Source organism: Hermetia illucens, chromosome 1 (genome assembly GCF_905115235.1).
Source record: "Hermetia illucens chromosome 1, iHerIll2.2.curated.20191125, whole genome shotgun sequence".
Classification (NCBI taxonomy): Eukaryota; Metazoa; Arthropoda; class Insecta; order Diptera; family Stratiomyidae; genus Hermetia; species Hermetia illucens.
Genome location: NC_051849.1, coordinates 107,054,388 through 107,075,614, shown reverse-complemented (window position 1 = coordinate 107,075,614; position 21,227 = coordinate 107,054,388). Strand labels below are relative to the sequence as shown.

The following is a 21,227-nucleotide window of genomic DNA, read 5'->3' as shown; positions in this document are numbered from 1 at the left end:
TCTATCAGAAGCTATAATAGTTTCCCATTTTTATGACATTTTACTGATTCAATCAAGAAATAACTGTATACTGATTTTCCCTTGCAATTCAAAAATATTTTGAAGGTGGCTTCGCGAAGGTCGAACTCTATTTCCACTCTCTGACTCCAAGATTGTGAAGATGCTACAACATATGGTATATTTTTTATAATTACTTTCTTTTGTTATTCACCCATAGCAAGGGTTCTATTCTCTCCTTTTTCGTTAACTTTCGGTTTACCGCATGTTTATGTTATATAGCAGGTCTGGGTACTATACAACACAATGTCGAAAAATATGGCAGCGCAGAACTTTCTGTTTTCCAAAGTATGTCTAATTTCGGAGAGCTTTCTGTGAATTTGCTCAATAGCACCATGATTTTTTCGAAATCCGCACTAATGATGCGGGATGGTATCGTTTCCAGATATGGATAATAAGATCTATTTTTCGAGAGAATAGGACGACGACTTTTGGATTGATAAGAAATAACGAAGGTTTTGTCATTCCCGCATTTCGGAATTATCCAAATTCTGGTGTTTGCACTAAAACCGCGAAATACTGTTCTTTAAGCGTTTTTGCTGTAATTAGGTTTCATAAACCTGTTTGCTCTTGGAAGACATGCATTTGCTTTCGGTAAATGGGGGAAACATTGTTTTTAACTAATTAGCAGATTCCGCATCCCTTTCAACACCACTTCTATCCCCAGTTTTATGAGGGATTCGCATTATTGTGGCCAATTTATCTCTTTAGTGGCCTTTCAAATCGAGTAATTGGACGTTGCTGAGAAGAATAAATGGCTCGAAAACGTTTGTTGTTGTTGCAGAGCTTCATTTATTTTTTTTGTCAGTAATGAAGGGCTGTGTTTTTTTTCCATTTTCCCTTTTCCTAACCACCATCATCAACGGCGCAAAAACCGGTATCTAGTCTAGGCCTGCCTTAATAAGGAACTCCAGACATCCCGGTTTTGTGACGAGATCCACCAATTCGATCTCCCTAAAAGCTGTCTGGCGTCCTGACCTACGCCATCGCTCCATCTTAGGCAGGGTCTGCCTCGTCTTCTTTTTCTACCATAGATATTGCCCTTATAGACTTTCCATGCTGGATCGTCCTCACCCATACGGATTAAGTGATCCGCCCACCGCAACCAGTTGAGCCGGATTTTATGCACAACCAGACCGTCGTGGTATCGGCTCATAGATTTGGTCGTTATGTAGACTACAGAATCGTCCATCCTCCTCTGGGCCAAAAACTCTTCGGAGGAATAATAAAAAAAATTATTTTTTCTTTTTCGTTGGTGTTGATATATTTATTTTTGCAAATACCGATATATCGGGAACCACTTGTTCCCTCCATCAGTGCTAAAAAGGACTTGTTGTTGTTATCTACACCAGCGAAAAAGAAAAAAAACAAGTTTTTTATTATTTTAAACAATCAATCACTGGAAACACCGCATAATTACACTCAGATCTTCGGATGGATTCCTCTCTCGAAACGCCGCCAAGATTTCACAGTTTTTTTTTTGCTAAGAACCCAAGTCTCCGAGAAATACATAAGGACTGGCAAGATCACAGTCTTTTACAGTAAGAACTTTGACTCTATGGTGAGACGTTTCGATCGAAACAGTTTTTGTAACCTGAAATAGGCTCTGTTGGCTGCCAGCAACCGATAGGAGAAATTTTTAACGGTTTTCATTTGACCAGTGCGATTCTATCCTGTTCGTTCTTTTGGTTTTGGCGCTGACGTTGCCACCATGTGCTGCCTTCATTAATGTGCAGCCCAAGATCTCAGGATGAAGGCAGACTGTACATCTTGGGTTGTTCTGCGACTGATGTGGATATCGTCAGCGTAGGCCGGTAGTTGGGTGGACTTCGAGAGGATGGTGCCTCTCGCATTTACATCGGCGTCGCGAATCACTTTCTCCAGAGCCAGGTTGAAAAGGACGCATGATGGGGCGTTCCCTTATCAAAGACCGTTGTGGATGTTGAATGATCTCGAGAGTGATCCTGTTGCTTTTATCTGGTCTCGCACATTGGTCAGGGTCAGCCTAGTCAGTCTTATCAATTTCTTTGGGATACCGAATTCTCTCATGACCGTGTACAGTTTTACCCTGGCTATGCTATAATAGGTGGCTTTATAGTCGATGAAAAGATGCAACTGTGCAACTGATGTCGATATTCCAACAGTTTTTCCATCGCGTGCCACATAGACGAAATCTGATTTGTTGCTGATTTGCCTGGAGTGAAACCTCTTTGGTATGGGCCAATGATGTTCTGAGCATATGGGGCTATCTGACCTACCAAGATAGCGGAGAATATCTTATAGATGGTACTCAGCAACGTGATACCTCCATAATTGTATGATTGATTTTATGTATGAGACAGATAATGCCTAATTGCCAGTCGTCAGGCATTGATCCGCTGTTCCATACTTGGTGGTGGCAGCATTTGTCCGTCCATACAGGGCCCAACAAATTAGAATGCTTTCGCTACTATTAACTGATCGTTATGAAGATTTGATTAATCCGATTTGACCAGTCTACTTCTTTCATTAACCACTTGCTCTAACTGACTAAGATTTCCTTTTAGGAATTTTTTTAAATCACTTGCCTATGTCGAAATATTTATTTTATCGGTATTGGCATCCACAACTTCATCTAAGGAATTTAGAGGTTTAGAGCGCGCTAGAACACTCTTGTCGATAAAACCCTTCCAAATTCTTAAATAATGTGTCATTCAAAATACAGATATCATAACGAGATGTTATGATGTTAGCATCGCTACAATTTATTTTAATTCCTAAAAGTATCTTGGAAATCCTAAATGCGTATTTACTCCTTGGAAAAACAAAATCTGTAATATTCCCTCATCACCGGCATAATCCTATCTTAGGAGTTGAATTAAACTCAAAGTTTTTTGAAATATTAACGCAACTTACACGTACTTTGGGAAGTCGTCAAAAACAGAAAATTGCAGTTAGGTTGACCCCACAAGTGTCCATCCCACTGTCACTTCAGCTTATTCCAGAAAAGATTATTTTTTTATCTGCGCTCTAACTTGAAAACTCTTACGAAATGCACAAATGGCTCTGATAAAATATTACGAGCTTTGCGAATTTCTTTGCAATTTCTTCATGAAGTCACAGAACTAGTCCTTGGATCAATTTAACACTTCTTCAGAGTGTCTACGTTGATGGTAGTGCTAACGACAAAAACTTTTTACATTATCTTCATAAAGTTTTTCCTTTCAAAAATGTTCGCACTTGGGTGGACATGAGATATCTAGTTTACACTTGTTGGTGAGACTTTCTACACGTGCTACGTACGTACATAGAAGCTCCCACTTCCACATTTCCACACCCTATTCACCCTGATGGACACCTTGCGGACTCTGAACATTTTGGTCTTTATATTTTTCAGATATACCACTCGCGGTTATCATTTATACGTAGCGTTTTGGATGATATGTATGCCTCTCAGGTGTGCTCGTCTAACTTTGCTTAAGCGGATTTATTTGATGGCGTTAAACTTTGTAAATCACCGCAGAACATGCACCAAAACACGCATTTCCAGGTTTTAATTGCCTCATGTCACTTGACCCCTTTAACAGTAATCGTAATATAATTTTAAGTGATTTCAAGTGTTAAAATTACTTTATTCCGACAATTCAGTGAGCGCCTGGCGGATGTCTTGGCCGGGTCAAGTCACTATAGCTGATTCATATACTTGCTCAAATCCACCGAGATTTACAACAGTTTTCCTTCTTTCTTTAAAAAAAAACATTCTTCATGCCATTCTTCTAGTAATTTGAAATTATGTACAAGAGAATTGGAAAGGAACGGAATTGTTCTTGTAGTGATAAAATTAATTTAGAGTTGATCACTTACGTATTTTTCCCTTTGCGCTATGCAATCCCATCTACTTGTTACGTTAATCCCTGACTGATTCATGGGTTTTATCCAACTCGTCAGAAGATGTGAGCAGTTGGTTTCCGTCTACTTGACGGCTCTCTCATAAATGTACACAGGTTATGAAAAGCACGATTTTTGATAGAAGTCTTGTTTGTTACATCATATGGTTCGCCAAGATGTCTACTAAATCATCGTCTCAATGTCACCTTACACCACCAATACACCAGGCCAGTCGTCCAGTATTCAGAGATATACAGGGCAACAGGGCAAACAGTCCTTCAGAGGTCTTACGATACAGGGACACATTAGGAATCCCCGGAGACATCGGCAACTCCTTGTCGACGTCGATGGGGTGATGGGATTCTTGCCCTGCCCAAATGGTAGCTGTAGCGTGTATCAGGAGCCTGCCCCTTCGAGACTTTGGTCCGGTAGTGTGCCTTAAACCGGTATTAGTAGACCGCGTTGCCCCGAGCAAGCGCTGATATGTCCATGAGTTCCAAGATCAGCTAAGCCTAGGTCAGGCCTCAGAAAACTGGCTTTGTTCCCGAGGGTATACCCGTAGCTGACTATTGCGGCCCACTCGCTTGCACACAACGTGCGGAAACAGGCACAGTGGAAGCTGTTGAAACTGCCCAGATGGCTTGGAATGAAAGCCGAGCGTTCCCATGTGGACTAATCTGGCGAAAGGCTTATCAAGAGATGCGCGGCATTGGTGAAGCGCATGCGATCTGCTACGTTTCTCCAGAGAAACGTCAGCCGAGGCGTGAAAACCAGGCCGAGCTGGGGAAAAAAACGAAAAGAGGCAGGGGCTTCTGAAAGGGACTTCATTCAGGTACTCTACAGGGCCCAAAAGAAGAAGCCGAAGAGGGGCATAAGGCCACAATACGCCGCATTATCAGAAAACCCTCGCCTTAAATTTAAGGCGGACACGGAGGATGGAGCACTAAAAGAAAAGGTGGGGAGACGAAGGGGGACCAAGCTCTCCTTATTAAGCCGACGGAAGGTAATTCCTTAGCGAAATCCGTTATAAGTTCAAGCCCGACGTTAGCGTGGGGGAGGTGTCTTCCATTCGGAAAACGAAAGGTGGTGGGTTCCTTGTCGCATTAGGCCCGAGTACAACAAATAGAGGTATATTAGGCGGCACGGCTTCACGATTTCTTACCAGGGAAGAGGCAAATCGTCAGACGCTGCATCAACTCTGCCTAAAGCACGCTAAGCGTGACTAAAGCGGCTCGCAGATGTTAAGTGATCCTTTAAGTTAGTTAAGGAGCTTCTGGGAGGAAAAGCTTTGATTTCTAGCCAGTTCTTGGATGGGCATGGAGGTTTGCAGTTTAACCTGCACAAAATTGGAAAGGCATGATCTCGTGATTGTGTGTTTTTCAATGGAGTTATGGAGGCTAGCTCTAACGATAGGTGCTATTTGGATACATTCTCTTTCTCTACCCAAAAACAAAAAAAAAAACATTTGCGTTGGTTTCGGTTTTGATTAGTTGTTACAGATTTCTCTCGCCATCCCGAGCGTTCAGTTTATCATAAATCTTTGCAACGGACCGCTCGGATGATGATCGCTTTCTTTGCTTCTCGGTTGGCATTCTTGTAAATTTGCCAATTGGTAGCATTTTATAGTTGAGAAACTTCTGGAGAAGCGTTTCTTTTCACGGACCTTAATTTGACCATTGTCATTCCAAAGCCAGGTATAATGACCTGAGAGGTTTATTTTTAAGGTTTTGTGTAAAACAAAACAAACACGCATGTTTTCTTGGAGACGGTTGTAGCGATTGACACCAAAATCGGTGGAAAGGTGGGAACTGTGAACGCTCACGCATACAGTGAGTTACATAATTCTACGTCGAGTTTTACATGCAAAAGGGGGGTGAAAATCTTTTTTTCATCAAATATTGCCATTTGGGGTATCAAATGAAAGGTACTTTCCGAAGCCGGTCTTAATTTTTACATTTGCTAGAAAGGTGGGAAGTGCTGTGATCATTTCTTTCACTGACCCATTCTCAGAAATTACCAGACTGAAATATCTGAAAAAATCAACCGGCTACCACTATATGGTGCCTAGGCTGCGAAATACCATCGATACCGATATCTGTTTAAATAAAGTTAATAATATATTACTATAATGTTTAGTAATTGACTGCAAACCCCCCTTAAGTTCATCCTAGTACCACGAAATTTTGCAGCAATGTAGGCTATAATATAGAGCAAAGATTGGCTATTACCAACAAAGTTATAATAAGTCAAAGTTGTCGCTTCTTCGAAAAGTCAAGACTTTGAATGTCAATATCACTTGAAAATGGATATTTTTATTATTACGTTCTACGTACCAATGGGACAAATGCACACTCAAATGATTTTATAAAAGGAATGCACAAAACCTTTCATAGCTGAGGCGTCCAGCTTGCGAGTTCCCAACTTGTTCCTTTCTTCTCACGAAATCGCCACCATTTAGTGCACAACGGGCCAGTGCGTTCCTCGCACTATTTTATCGATGGCTTGATTCACAAGTAATGTTGAAGTGATAAAATCAAATAGTTTCCGTCCTATAGAATTGTGTTTGTAGCTACCTCAAAAAATATGTTGAGTGCTGAATCACAACCTGTTAAGAGTACACTACCAGATCTATTAGTTTTTGAACCTGTGAAAGAAACAAAAAATTATAGGGAAAATATACAGGGGCAACCATGGGATTTCTCTCTTAATAGTCTGGTATAGTAAGGTGAACGCAACTGCATGCTTACCTCTAAAAATTTTGGCAGCAGGATGGTAAAATGTTCTTCTGACATTGCTTGTGCAAACGCCCTCTTCTTTCTCACCTTTATATTAGTATTCCTATGATGGGGAGTTCATTGAATTCTCTCTTGCTGATTTAGCCACCTCTCGACACTTCGGTCCTAGTCCTTGTATAAAATGTGGAATTATTCCCTAGTGAACTGTCTGGATAGCTGAATGACTAGAGCACAAGGCTGTACGGAAGGTCACGGTTCAAATCTCAATGGTGGCAGTGGAATTTTTGTCGTGATTTGACGTCGATAACAGTCGATAACAGTCGACTCAGCTGTGAACAAGTACCTAAGTCAAATGAGGGTAATAATCTCGGGCGAACGCAATGCTGACCACATTACCCCCTACAGAGTACAGTAATCCTGTAATGTACCGTTACGGTCTTGAAGTGCTTTATGACACTTCAAGGCTTTGATCGAATTGAATTGTTGCGCCAACGATTATTATTATTCCCTATTGTATAGCAAAACAAAGCGTTATCACAGATGTGTTCATTTTACGCTTCTTATGCACTTCGACCGACGAGTCTGCTGCGTTCAGTGTTGGTCTACCCATTATCAGTTTCCCTTTCTTTCGTTCGGAGGGAGAAGAAAGTTCTAGCAGCTACACTTTACCCTAAAGTTCCCTGCTTAGCCGCTCAAGTTTCCTTGTGCAACTGTGGCGCTTGCGGACCGGCCGCCGTCGGATCTCCAACTTCTCTCATCAAGAGAGTTGTCGTATTTTCATTCCTGCCTGACCGCCGCGTATACTAAGTCCCAAGTTTCCATTGAAGTGTAGAGTATGTCTTTCACTTATATCTACATGGAGGAGCATGAATCTGATAATTCCGCCTCCGAAATTTGCCCCTGTGGATTCAAAGTCTGTTACTTCTTGCCACTTGGAGAGTCCTTCGATTCCACATTCATTTTTGGACACTCTTAGTATGGCAACAAGCTACTACTCGAGCTATACTTAAGCCGGCTTTGAAATGAAGAAATACCTAACTAATTAGACCAATGCATCGGTCTAGATGGCTTAGTCGTGAGAGCATTGAACTTTCGCAGCGGTAGGTCGTGGTTTGAATCTCACTAATGGCAGAGGGATTTAACTCAGCTGTAAATGAGTATCTGAGCCAAATTAGGGTAATAATCACAGGCGAACGCAATGGTGGTTAGTATTGCCTTACGATGAATGAAGTGCTCAAACACATTTCAAGGCTCAATTTTTACCCTATCTCCCCAACCTTAAACACCTATTTCAGCCTTGCACTATATAAAAATTGCATATGTGCATGCGTATGTGTTTACTGCTGGGAGAGCCCGAATAAACTCGAAAAAGTGACGTTCGTTGGATTTCCGATCATGATAACAAGTACAAGCAGTACAAGTGTCTCATATCTCCACAGAAATAAATACGAAATCGCGCCAATGCAAATTCTCACCAGTTTCCTTCAATTTCGCACTGTTTGTTGGATGATGTATGGCTGTGATGAGTTTCCATTTAGATAAGGCATCAGAATGCCTTACTGCACAACTGGGTTATGATATCACACTGTCGGAGGAAAATAAGAAAACACGGAAAACAGAGCTGCAGCCAAAACCGAGGAAGGGATGGGTTTACAATTGGATCACTGGAGTAGTTCGCTAAGTGATGTGCTTGGCTTATCACGAAAACTCAACAGAAAGCCTTTTTTTTGTTACTATCTTAACAAAGATATCATACTAGAATTCAGAGGCTCATACTGCATATTTTCTGCAATAGATTGCCCAAAGCGCGGCCTCAAAATTGTGTGTATTTACTGTGAAGTATCTACAGGTTGTAATCGTTGCTTAGATTTGCTTTTCTTACAATATACGCACTTTTAACAACTTAAATATGCACATATCTACACATATCACTGCATCCTTTATTTCATTAACGTTGATTAAAAGCATCCATTATTGATTAAAAAGCATCCATTAGGTATCATATCTCCACATCTGCGGACCGGATTGAGCTCTTACATTTCAAGTGTAAGACTCCAAAACGAGCACCGACCCACACGTCACCAGAAAAGCATGAGAAAAAATCTATTAGCGAAATATTGAACGCTCCAAGCATATGTACGTGTGGATGTAGGTACAAAGGAACAAGTTCTTCGAGAATTAATAAATTTCCCTTGAAAAAATTCACGAGGATCTGATATTGCAAACCGTAAAGCAAAAATTCACTCCAAAGGGAGCATTTGGTTTCAGAGAGAAAACAATCAGCCAAAGAAAACAATAAAGACTCAACGTAAAGAAATTTTAAATACATCGATGATGACGATGATCGTGTTCTGCATAGCCGTTGTCTCCCTGGGAGATGGAGGAAGGAATCTCAATAGGCGACTGTCCACAACCGACCCTACAACAGTGAGGTAGCCAGCCAGCCAGTCGATGAAGTATAGCGTGCTGAAGCTCGACCAGCAACATGTCAAGAAGGTTAACATATACCCGTGGCCATAGGCATCGAAGCAGGCGACACTATGTCTGGTAAGGTTTTTGGGCTCTTATTGTGTCCCTTGCACGGATGCCTCCACCAAGGTCCGTGCATCGCACATACACAGGTACTCCGTCCACAGGTAGATCTCGGGCCATAATTCTTTCAGAATGCAGCCCGGGATTTCAGGTACAAATGGGCCTCTCAAGTGGCTATCGTGTTATGTTTTATCGTCTTATGTACACACGTACCATCAATGTCTTTTTTGACTCTCAGGTTCCTCCTTACATTGCTAACTAGAAAGCCGCACGATGCACTTCAGGGAACCTCGAATGTTCCCCGTGTCTCGACTTGGCTTCCCGTTGTATATTTTTTATCACATAAGCTGTCCATTTACTTTTGCTATCATTTGACGCTCAAGGCATTTGAGAAGTGTAGGCTTATCTTTCGTGTTATTCCAATATTTTATTTATTTTACTTTTTTAATGCTTATGCCTTGTATCGGACTGTTTTGGGTTTCAGGTTTTGTTACAAGTTTGAGTGGTTTCGACAGAATGTTGAGTATATGAATGTGCTTTTTTTCAGTTCGTCTCACAAATAAGAATTCAGGTATGCAATCGACCTTATCAAATCATTGCAATTAATATTATTTTAGTTACGAAGAAATGTTTAATGTTAGCACGGACGTAACAACACCTGGAACAAAGTCGCTGAAACTGTAGCCTTAGGTGGAGCTGATTTTTCACATCCAGAAAATTGAAGCTTCTGTTAATAGCGAAGACTCTAAAAATCAGATTCAAGAAGTTTCGGCGCCGTAAGATCATCGTCAATAACAACTGAGAATTAAGAAAGTTAAGTTGGCGGTGTTAAGTGGTGTGCGTGATAATCTAGAATTCAATATTGTTGCACTTTTATGCAAGCAAGCTCGCAAGCAAACATCACTCGTTCAAGTTTTAAAATTTGAATACTGAATTAATGATCCTAAATTTATCCTGCTTGGACTGCAAGTCTATACGAAAGTGGTCATAAAGATCAGAAAGGAAACTCAGTTGTTGTTATTCTTTGACATAACCTCAGCTACTGTCGCTTCAGCCAGGAGCTGTAATAGCTTCAAACGGCACGCCTTGTTACCAATTCCAACGTTGCAAAAGCAACAATTTACAATTAAGTCTCAGGGTAGTTCGACTGCGTGATACTGTATAGCAAGTGGCAATCCTTTGGCAATTTGGAGCTGTTTTACTAAAGTGTGAGGGAGCTAAGAACCCTTATTTTTAACTCATTTGCGCTGGTGCCATATTATCCTGCTTGTTAAGTATCCCTTCCATGCTAAACTAAATTTTTTTCACCGTCCATTGCGGTTTCTTTTATAATTCCCCGTGCTTACTTATAATTATTCAAAATATGAGTATTACACAATTTCGGGTTGGCAGCATAGATGCGCTCACCGATAAAATGAAAGTGCTCAGAGCTCCCAAACGAGACACATTGATTGCTACGCCGAGGAGAGATGGGATGCCCAACATTAAGGCATAGAAAAATGGCCAGAACGTCTATAAACTTCCCTACTTTAGTAAGCCATGCCACTCAACATGGTGTCGCCTTTGCCATAACTGGGAGTTTCCGAAATGCTGTTAAGGAAGTTATCCTATTTGAGTCCCGCTTGATGAACATCACCAATCAAACAATCGTTTTTTACCTATCTACGTACCAGAAATAGGTCCATCCGAGCCAAAGTAAGGGCCTTCTGCCAGTTGATCCGAACGAAACCTGTGACGTAGCTATTGACCACAATATCCATACCTAGGGTAATCACAACAATATCCATACCTAGGGTAATCACAGCGGTCCCATGAAGGTAAAAGTTTCAAGCAGCCAATTGGAGATGGTGGAACTGCTTCGAATAAAAGTTCCATATTCAAAGTTGCTCCGAATCGAGGAAGCGAGGAAAAACGCTCAGCTCTAGATTATGCAAAACTAGAATTCAAAACAGTGGCTAAACGTGTACTTCAATCGCACTGAAGGGGAAAATCGAATAACACCTAGTTGACAAAACAGAGCAACATTCCAATAAAGACGAAAAACAATCCGACGGAATGTTTATACTATCGTCCGATTCGGTTAGTCAACTACATCAAAAAAGTAAGTATATCCACAATAATTGGGAAATTACCGATAACCAGACCTCGTTTATCAAGAACGATGGTACTACCAAGATGATACACGCAATGAGGTTTCCTCATACAGACAAATCGCCTTCTCCGATATAGAAAAAGTGCTTCTAATCCCGTTCCACACAAGTTCATCTCGTATGCAACATCTAATGATATAGAAACCCACTTGCTAGCTTAAGCTGCTCCATCACTATCCAAAAAATAGTTTTCGAAACATGGCAGACACATTAAAACCTCTCCGTCTCCGTCTTCACTAGTGTTCCCCAAAAGCGCTCTTCGCCACTCATCAACTTTCTCAGGAGGAAATCAAAGGAAATAGGAAATCAAATTTGAGCTACTCATCCAACCGTGTAGGACTGAAGAAGAAAAAGAAAAATGATTCCTGAAGACCAGTCCAATGATGTCGGCAGTATCACTTCCAGTGACAAAATAGCAAAGTACGCCATAGAATCACTTTCGGTAACGATGCAACCTGGACAAAGTGGCGCTCCGTAACTCATAGCCTTTGCAATCGACACATTAACGAAGGTCTTTAAGTCAAAATCTACCACAGGACCGTTCGCCCTGTTGTTATTTTTGCGCCCAACTGCTAGATAACCAGCAATATTGAATGCCTGGTACTTATAGAGATGAAGGTGATGTAGCTATTCACAATTAAAATGGCGTCGCACCGTTCGTACAAATTTATGAGAATCAAACTTTGAATGGTATAGCCATGTAATTCGTGCTGATTATAATTCGTTTTAAATCAATCCAAAGAAAGCCCGAAATCAAGATCATCATCATCAACGGCGCAACAACCGGTATCCGGTCTAGGCCTGCCTTAATAAGGAACTCCAGACATCCCGGTTTTGCGTCAAGGTCCACCAATTCGATATCCCTACAAGCTGTCTGCCGTCCTGGCCTATGCCATCGCTCCATTTTAGGCAGGGTCTGCCTCGTCTTCTTTTTCTATCATAGATATTGCCCTTATAGACTTGCCGGGTGGGATCATCCTCATCCATACGGATTAAGTAACCCGTCCACCGTAACCTATTGAGCCGAATTTTATCCACAACCTGACGGTCATGGTATCGCTCATAGATTCCGTCATTGTGTAGGCTACGGAATCGTCCATCCTTATGTGGGGGGCCAAAAATTCTTCGGAGGATTCTTCTCTTGAACGCGGCCAAGAGTTCGCAATTTTTCTTGCTAAGAACCCAAGTTTCCGAGGAGTAGATGAGGACTGGCAAGATCATTATCTTGTACAGTAAGAGCGAAATCAAGATGACTTGACAAAGCAATGATTTACAAATTTCTCGACATCATCTTTGGTCTAGTTTAGGGCCAAAAGAATGGTCAAACAGGAAACCGGTCATCCTAACGGGGTAAAAACTAAAGAAGAAGAAAAAGATTCCAATATATCCTTTGGATTGAATTCTAGACAACCTAATAGCGATAAAACTTTCAACACATTTAACATAATCTTATCTGATTTGCTCCTCATTAATGCCTTCTCCTCTGACTGAGCTCTTATCCAATTTGATACCCTACAGAGGTGTTAAAGTCCGCAACACCGAAGCCTCTATGTGCAGTTTCTGATTATTCAAAATGTTCAAAATAACAGACCAGCTTATAAGAAAACAAGTGGGGCTACCGGAAGCTCGGCGCTTCGGGTATAAAGGTTTTGTATCCATATAATGTGAAAAATTCTCTATCCACGATTTTCCATTTGTACGTAGCTAATAATACAAAATATTCCCTCATATTTGACCAAAATCCAAGATACACATATGTACATACTTATCAACGACATCCTGAATAAACAAACATTGTCTATTATCGCATGACGATGGGTACATATATGCATCTAATGCATCTTCACGCATTTCCGCTTTACTCCGTGCACAAAAGCATATATATATATGTTATTATTATACATTAAAAACCGCTAGTAAGCAGGTACCCACATATCTATTATATTGGTTACTACTCGCATACTTTACTAGCAAATACATATTTATATAATGTCTACCTTGGGTAATATTTATATAATGTCTACCTTGGGTAATAATATGCAAGTAACTAAAAAAATGCCAAGGAAGGAAAAGGAAAGTGTCACCATGGACCCTGCCGGTGATGATGTCATACACGTCTTAAGGTGCAATAAATTTACCTGAAATGCGAAATTTTGACTTTCCATGACTTTGCTAATGATGTTGCCAGATTTTCATATTTCTGGGATGAGCTTAAGGAGGGTTTTCCGGTAAATTTCTAAAACATGGTAATATGCTATTATCAACTTTATTTGTACAGATATCGGAGCGGGATGTATTTTGAGGCTTAGATTTCGTACAGATGTATCATTGTGATTTTTTTTTAGATTTTTTGGTTGGGTATGTTCTGAGAACGAGACCTGTTTCAATTTTTGGGGTACATTTTTTGAGCCCTCGCACGCCTATGATTCAATCAATATCAGAAAGATCAATTTCAAAAAGTACTAATCGGGTCCTTTCAATTGATACCCCACATGCCTATATTTTGTAAAAAAAAAATGTACATCCCTCTTTCACATATATGGGGAGCTCCCCTGCAATACAAAATGGCGCCACTCGCTGCAAGTAAGTAGACACACAGATTGCAAATTCTCACCAAACTTCGTGCCAATCGGATCAGACTTTTCCGAGTAAATTGTCTGTAACAGGCAGAAAGACATTGAATCGAATTTAATAAGGTTTTGTTTCACACAAAACCTTAAAAAAGACAGCTGAAGCACGGATGACAACATTTTAGATCGCCAAATTCGAAAAATAATCTGGCAGCAGCTAGAAAGGAGCTATAAGTATCGAAAAAGGGGAAAGATAAGGATCTGAAGCTCCTTGGAAATCTAACATCTTTTACGGCCACGAATTACTCCATTTGGAGAGCGGAGCAGAAACTGCATGAGTCACCGATCCGATTGTCGGACGGCAGCTGGGTGAGTAGTAATTCCGAGAAAGGTTCAATCTTAACTCAACATTTTAGAGACACTTTTCAACCAAACCCACTACTAATGGAGAAAGAATTATCACTTTCGATTCTCAAAGATACACACCAACCGATCCATTTCAGAGTTTCCGAAGTCTTAAGATTCTCGCAAGACCACACTGATCCCACAAAGGCTTCTGTTTTCGACCTTTTTAGGGATAAAATTATCCAAAAACCAGCAATTTTTCAACACACCCATATTTAATGGTGCCTTATGTCTGAAATGCTGTAAATTGTGGCGAATAACGATAATACTGAAGGAAGATAAATATCCTACGTTTGTCACAAATCGATGGGCCTGCTTCCCTCAATATCAAAGCTATTTGGGAAACTCCTATTATTCAAACTGCAATAACACTTGAATGAAAAATTATTCCTTCTCACCATTTTGAGTTCATAAGGAAACATGGAACTGTTGAATAAGTTCATCGGTTAGCCTCCAAGATAAGCTGTGCTTTGGAAGTTGAAAAATACTACTCTGCCGTATTCCATGACGTTGACGTTTGTATTCGACAAGGTCTGACATGAAGGCCTCACCTACGAAATCAAAGAAAAGCTACCTACGAATACCTAAAACAATTCTTGTATCTGACTAGCAGGAGATTTGTTATTTAACAAAAAACTTCCGTCTTAGGAAAATGGAGCATCGAAGTGGGTGTACCCCAAGGTAGAGTCGTTATAAGTATATACTACAGAATTCTCCCAGGCGACCGCGTTTTTTTTTTCTACTTTCACTGACAATACGACGGTACTCTGTACACATTCCTATCCTAGTGTTGTATGCATCGGGAATCACATGAAAGAAGTTGAGCAAATTTGCCAGCGTCACGCTGCTCCGCAGGGTAGAGACGCGAAGGTAGCGTCTGATGAGATCGCCTTTGCCCTGCGATCGAAACCGTAAAAGCCAAATACTCTATATTCCTGAACGTGGGTGGAGGATGTAAACTGTTTTTTGAAAATTTAAGATTTGATGACTTTTGTTATTTTCTATATAGCAGAAAAGTCCATAGATAAATATAATTCAGAAGCCGTTTCACTTTATATACACCTCTTTTTAATGCGGGGTGCACTCAGCGGACAATCCCGTTCCATTGTTACCACCATAAAATAGCAGCTAATGGCACAATGATCACACAAGGAAGACTACGAGAGCGAAAAACTCTACATTATGGACACTGCAAGGAAGAACGGGTACACCGATTCGATGATCAGGAGACACGCACGAAGGATAGAACGTAGTCATCTCACCACACTGTACACCGAAAAATCGACTTCTACCGCATAAAAAAGATCAAGTGTCACCTTCTCAAATCTGTCCAAACATATAAAACTAATGTCAGGTTCGACATACAACTGGTAGGATCAAGTCATATCTCCCAGCTAAAATCCCAGCTGGCTAGAGAAAAGGAATTTGCTTGCTCAGGCTGTCTGAAGGTGTATATCGGACAAACGAAAAGGCTGGTAACTAATAAATTTAGGGTGCATACGAAGGAGGAGAGTTGGCTATCAAGTACTCCCGAAAACCTACAAAATCCATGCTGGTTAAGCATATGGTGGAATGCGGCCATAAAATAAGCTGCCAAGCAACTAGCTGATACCCTGTTCCAATATAGGGCTGATGTAACAGCGTTATAGGAAATGCGTTGGACAGGGACCGGTTTCCTGGAAAAGAGTCACTACACCATATATTATAGCGACCATCCAGTAAATCATGTGCTCGGAGTATGTTTCTTAGTCAGCCAAAAAATGAAACCTGCTGTTATCGGCTTTGAAAATATAAGCGAACGGCTAAGCACTCTGCGCTTGCGAGGCAAATCTAGAAATATAAGCCTCATTAACGTTCACGCCCCTACAGAGGAGACTGCAGAGTCGGAAGAGGATACCTTCTACGAGGCAGTAGAACGAACCCTCGAAGCCTGCCCCAATTATGATACTAAAATCATACTTGGGGATTTTAACAGCCAAGTAGGAAGAAGCCCGTATTCAGGCGATACGTTGGCTCCCATAGCTTACAAATGATAACAGGCTTTAGAAATGTCACACGAAATGGTTTTTGGAAGTACCTGGTTTGCGCGGAAAGCGGTCCACAAACATACGTGGTCCTCTCCAGACGGGACCATTTTCAATCAAATTGACCATGTGCTGATCGAACGCCGCCACCTCTCAGCCTTGATGAATGCCAGAGCATATAGGGGGGACAATATAGACTCGGATCACTATCTCGTTGGCATGGTGCTCCGAGCTCGAATAACACCACCCAGAAACATCAACGAACCAACACCACCTAGAAGCATCAACAATCACCTGAAGCGCGTTATGATAACGTGATACGGTCACAAACATAATCGGCCCCAGCCGCAAAAAGAGTGGGAACGGCTGGTTTGTCGATGAACATAAGCTAGCAACGAACGGAAGAATGCTGCATACCGAGTAATGCTGCATTCTCAAAGGAAGCGGGCACGAACTCCGTCGAGCGGAGAAGCGACTTCACAGACAGAAAAAGGAAGCCTGGGAGAACCAACAGGTCTATGAACTCGAAAAGTACAGGAAGCAACCGCACCAGGCGCGGAAGTTTTACCAACAACTCAGCAGGATGAAGCCTTACACACCTCGATGTTCATCCTGCCGAGACAAAGAGGGAAATCTCATTTCCAACAGAATGGGCATATTGGAGCGATGGGTTGAGTACTTTGATGAACTACTGAACAACGAAGAACTGAAGACGACGGACAAATACTGCCACCACCAAGTATAGAAGTAACAGTTCGTGCAATTCATAAGTCATCAGGAGCCGATGGAATTACAAGCGAATTGGTTAAATATGGAGGCGACCAGTTACACCAAGTGGTTCATCAACTTGTGCTCAAGGTATGGGACAGCGAATCAATGCCTGACGATTGGCAACGAGGCATTCTCTGCCTCATACATAAAAAGGGAGATATCACACAGTGCGGCAATTATAGAGGTATCACGTTGCTGGGTACCATCTATAAGATATTCTCCACTATCTTGCTAGGCCGGATAGCCCCATACGCCCAAAACATCATTGGCTCATATCAAAGAGGCTTCACTCCAGGCAAATCAGCAACAGATCAGATTTTCTCTCTGCGGCAAGCGATGAAAAAAACTGTTGGAATATAGACATCAGTTGTACCATCTCTTCATCGAATTTAAAGCCGCCTATGGTAGTATAGCCAGGGGAAAACTGTACACAGCTATGAGAGAATTCGGTATCCCGACGAAACTGATAGGACTAGGCTGAGCCTGACCAGTGTGCGAGGCCAGATAAAAACAGGAGGATCACTCTCAAGCCCATTCGACATCAAAAACGGTCTACGACAAGGGGATGCCCTATCATGCGTCCTCTTTAACCTGGCCTGGGAGAAAGTGATCCGTGATGCTGATGTAAATGCAAGAGGTACGATCCACCCAACTACTGGTCTATGCTGACGATATCGACATCACAAACGATCCGAGACGTACAAACGGCCTTCATCCAGATCGAGCAGGCAGTGCGAGATTTTGGGGTGCACATCAATGAAGGTAAGACAAAGTATATGGTGGCAACATCAGCACCAAAAACCAACCAACCAACAACATCAAACCGCACTGGTGAAACGGGAAGAATAAAGATAGGAGACTACAACTTTGAGGCCGTTGATAATTTCTCCTATCTAGGGTCGAAAATCACAACCGATAGCAGCTACGATGATGAAATCCGCGCACGGTTGTTGGCAGACAACAGAGCATATTTCAGCTTACAAAAACTGTTGTGCTGAAAACGTTTCATAGGGTCAAAACTCTAACTGTACAAGACAATGATCTTGACAGTCCTTATCTATTCCTTGAAGACTTGGGTTCTTTGCAAGATAAATTGGGAACTCTTGGCCGTGTTCAAGAGAAGAAGAAGAAGAATTTTTGGCATCCTACATGAGATGTTAGATATTGTCTTCTGTTTGTAGTTAAGTCTAAAATTGATAGACCAGCAGCTTACTCCAAACTACAATTTTATTTTATTATGTATATATATATTTCGGAAGCAAGTTGCTCATACATAATAAAATAAAATTGTAGTTTGGAGTAAGCTACTGGTCTATCAATCCTACATGAGGATGGACTATACCGGAACCTGAAAAGTAAGGAAAATTAACCATAAATAATACTTTTTGTTGAGAATGCTGGGAGTCCTAAGTCTCAACTCACTCCCTTTATTGTAGTTCGCGGACTCCACTCCACAAAAAAAGGCAAAAAGTTGACTGACAGTTTCTTCCAGGGCAGAGGCAACTCATCAGATGCGGCCTGGTTTAGGTCAAGACTCATGACGGATTTCACTTAAATATAATTCGTACCCATCACGTGTTTGCGATTATATTTAAGTGGAGCATTTTCCATCTATCGTTGGACGCGTACGAAAGCTTATCATTAGCAAACAGTCGGTAGACACTAGATTGAATCCAGTTTTAGGCAATTGCTATTCACCATTATTTGACAAACTTTTAAAAAAGTTATAAAAAACTAATTAAAAACCTCCTCTTCTTGCAGGATATCCAACTAAGGCTTTAAAATGTAATTAAATATTTCTTCTTTTTCAGTATTTAGATATGTCTTTAAAAACTAAATTATAGTATAATTAATTAGAATAGTATTATAGATTTAGATTAGTGTAAATATAGCTAATGAACCCACTGATGAACAGACTTGTTAGCACTGATGAAGGTAACAAATGGTTCCCGAAACATCGGTATTTGCAAAATATAAATCAATCAATATTTCAAATAATTGATCGCTATAAAGGCCGCGGCCACTTAGACTTAAGAAGTGCTGGATCGAAAAAGGATGAGCTAAAGAAGTAATATTCCTGGGGGCACAGCTTCAGATTACTCACCTTTGCGTTATTAATAAAACGATGTTACTGGAACTATCTTTTCATTTTCTGACCGGGAAAACTCCCAATAGACCGCACTCGCTCGGTTATATTAAAGCCATTGCTTATTTGCATTCTACAAAGCTATAGCATGTTTGCATTGCGTTCGATTGTGATGATTTGAAAGAGCCCTGAACTCAGATGTTTGCAAAACACATGATCCCTCGCATTAACGGAAGCACAGTCGCACTTAATATAAAATTAACCGGAATCCCTGGAGAGCGGAGGATCTGATGTTTGCTAATTTACTAGAAGAAAGAAGCAAGGGTTACAAAAATACCAAACTTTAGTAATCTTGGCCAGATCGAGTGAGAGTGGCACAGGTCAGATAATATTGGAATCACACAAAAAGGTCTCGAACAAGCACTTCTGATAAGCAGACGGACAGATTGTAAGGTTTCAAAAGGCCAAGGCAAGAAGCAAAAGAGAACTCATCCCCATCCGCCTCGATTGCTTACCTTTTCTTTATGACATTATTCCCTAGCTGTTGCCCCAGAATATTTCTGGCGGGGGAGCACTCCGTGCTGCTAGTGTTAAGCAGCAGAATAATTGAAGCAATTCGTTATCAATTAACGCGCTAACAGAAATACGAAAACAAGCGCCGACAATAGGACGCTGAGCCGCGAAAGACTGCAATTAACTAATTGAAAATAGAAAGCAGGCGAGGGCTCGGCAGCAGGTCACTTGCATCTTCTGCTTTTTGCTGTTTGTATTATTCATTTCAGATTATTCGCGCGGCAGAAATGTTCCGTGGACCTAGTCGATGCTATCCCCTAATTGAAGCGGCCGCATCCCGCAGATAAGAACTTCTAAGATATTCACCTACCTTGCTTATCCCCGGCTGGATTTGGTCTCGCCTGCACCTGAACTCGCGCGTGTGACGCCGAAGGCAACTCCTTCACTTTTGCCTTTCTAGAACTACTGGTTCGGTTGGTCTCCCAAAGCTAAACACCGGTCGCCTGCGGACAAGATACTAAACAATCCACTGCTTCCAGCACTCCGCAGCCTTATTTGTGTGTCCCACGGGCACTTGGGCGAAACCCCCGAAGGTAGGTCGTCCTAAAATTCGAGACGTTCGCTTGTCCACGCACTAGGTCCACGTGAAAGTCTACCGACTCCTGTCCAGGCTCAAAATTACCGAACTTCTTATCCAACTCTCACTCAAGACGCGAATGGACTCCGCACACCGAAAACTAAGAACACAAAATGCACCTGGAGGACCTTGCACCGTGCAACGTCCGACCACAAATCACTGCAATTCCGCACTGAGCCGCGCTAATAATCAGAAAACCGCGAGATTGCCGAAAATTTGCAGCAGGTAAACCCCACCACGACCACTCGCTCGCAAACACCTGAGAAGTTCGTTGGCAGCACTTCTTGCTTCACCGGCAACCACGACAACACTCTACAACCGCCACTTCCAAGACCCACGACCCCCGTTCGCAGTGGCACGCTCGAGACTGCTCCCAGCGTCGTGCAAGTCCACGAAAGCAGCGTCTTAGCTGGACGACTCGCCGCCGACGACGCTGGCTCCGCGCGAGTCGACGAAATTCGTCTGCGTGGGGGTCTTGACCGGCGGCGGTACGGATTCGTGGGGCCTCCTCCAGTGGCCCGCTGGCGCTCCGCAGCTCGCAAACCGCAAACTAGCCCCGAATCCGAGCCCGACGTCACTTCTTGCCTTCGGAAACTAATTCCGCTCATCATCGACACCTCGCAGTAATCAAGCAGATGCCCAGGTGTCTCGCGCTCGTAACTCACCTGCAGACGGCGGCCAGCAACATGTGAAGGTGGCGAAGGGTGCAGCCAACAGGTGTGATTCTGCATCGGACTCATGTTGCCGACGCTCATCCACAATTGGAAGTTTCCGGCAGCATGTTGCTTGAAAGTTGATGGCACAAAAATTTGGATAGGCAGAAGGTAAGCAGAATTTCGGAAGATTCTCTTCCATGTAACTCTTGTATAATCATCTGCAT

General features: G+C 41.9%; 1 protein-coding gene across 1 annotated transcript in view; it reads right to left on the bottom strand.

Moving 5' to 3' along the window:
• Positions 1-20,768, bottom strand: part of LOC119657786 (SPARC-related modular calcium-binding protein 1) — a 195,563-nt gene extending 174,795 nt beyond the window's left edge. Inside the window, 1 exon segment of the mRNA XM_038064907.1 lies at positions 20,081-20,768. The gene's annotated coding sequence lies outside the window, so the exon portion shown is untranslated.
• Between the last annotated feature and the right edge of the window lie 459 nt (positions 20,769-21,227).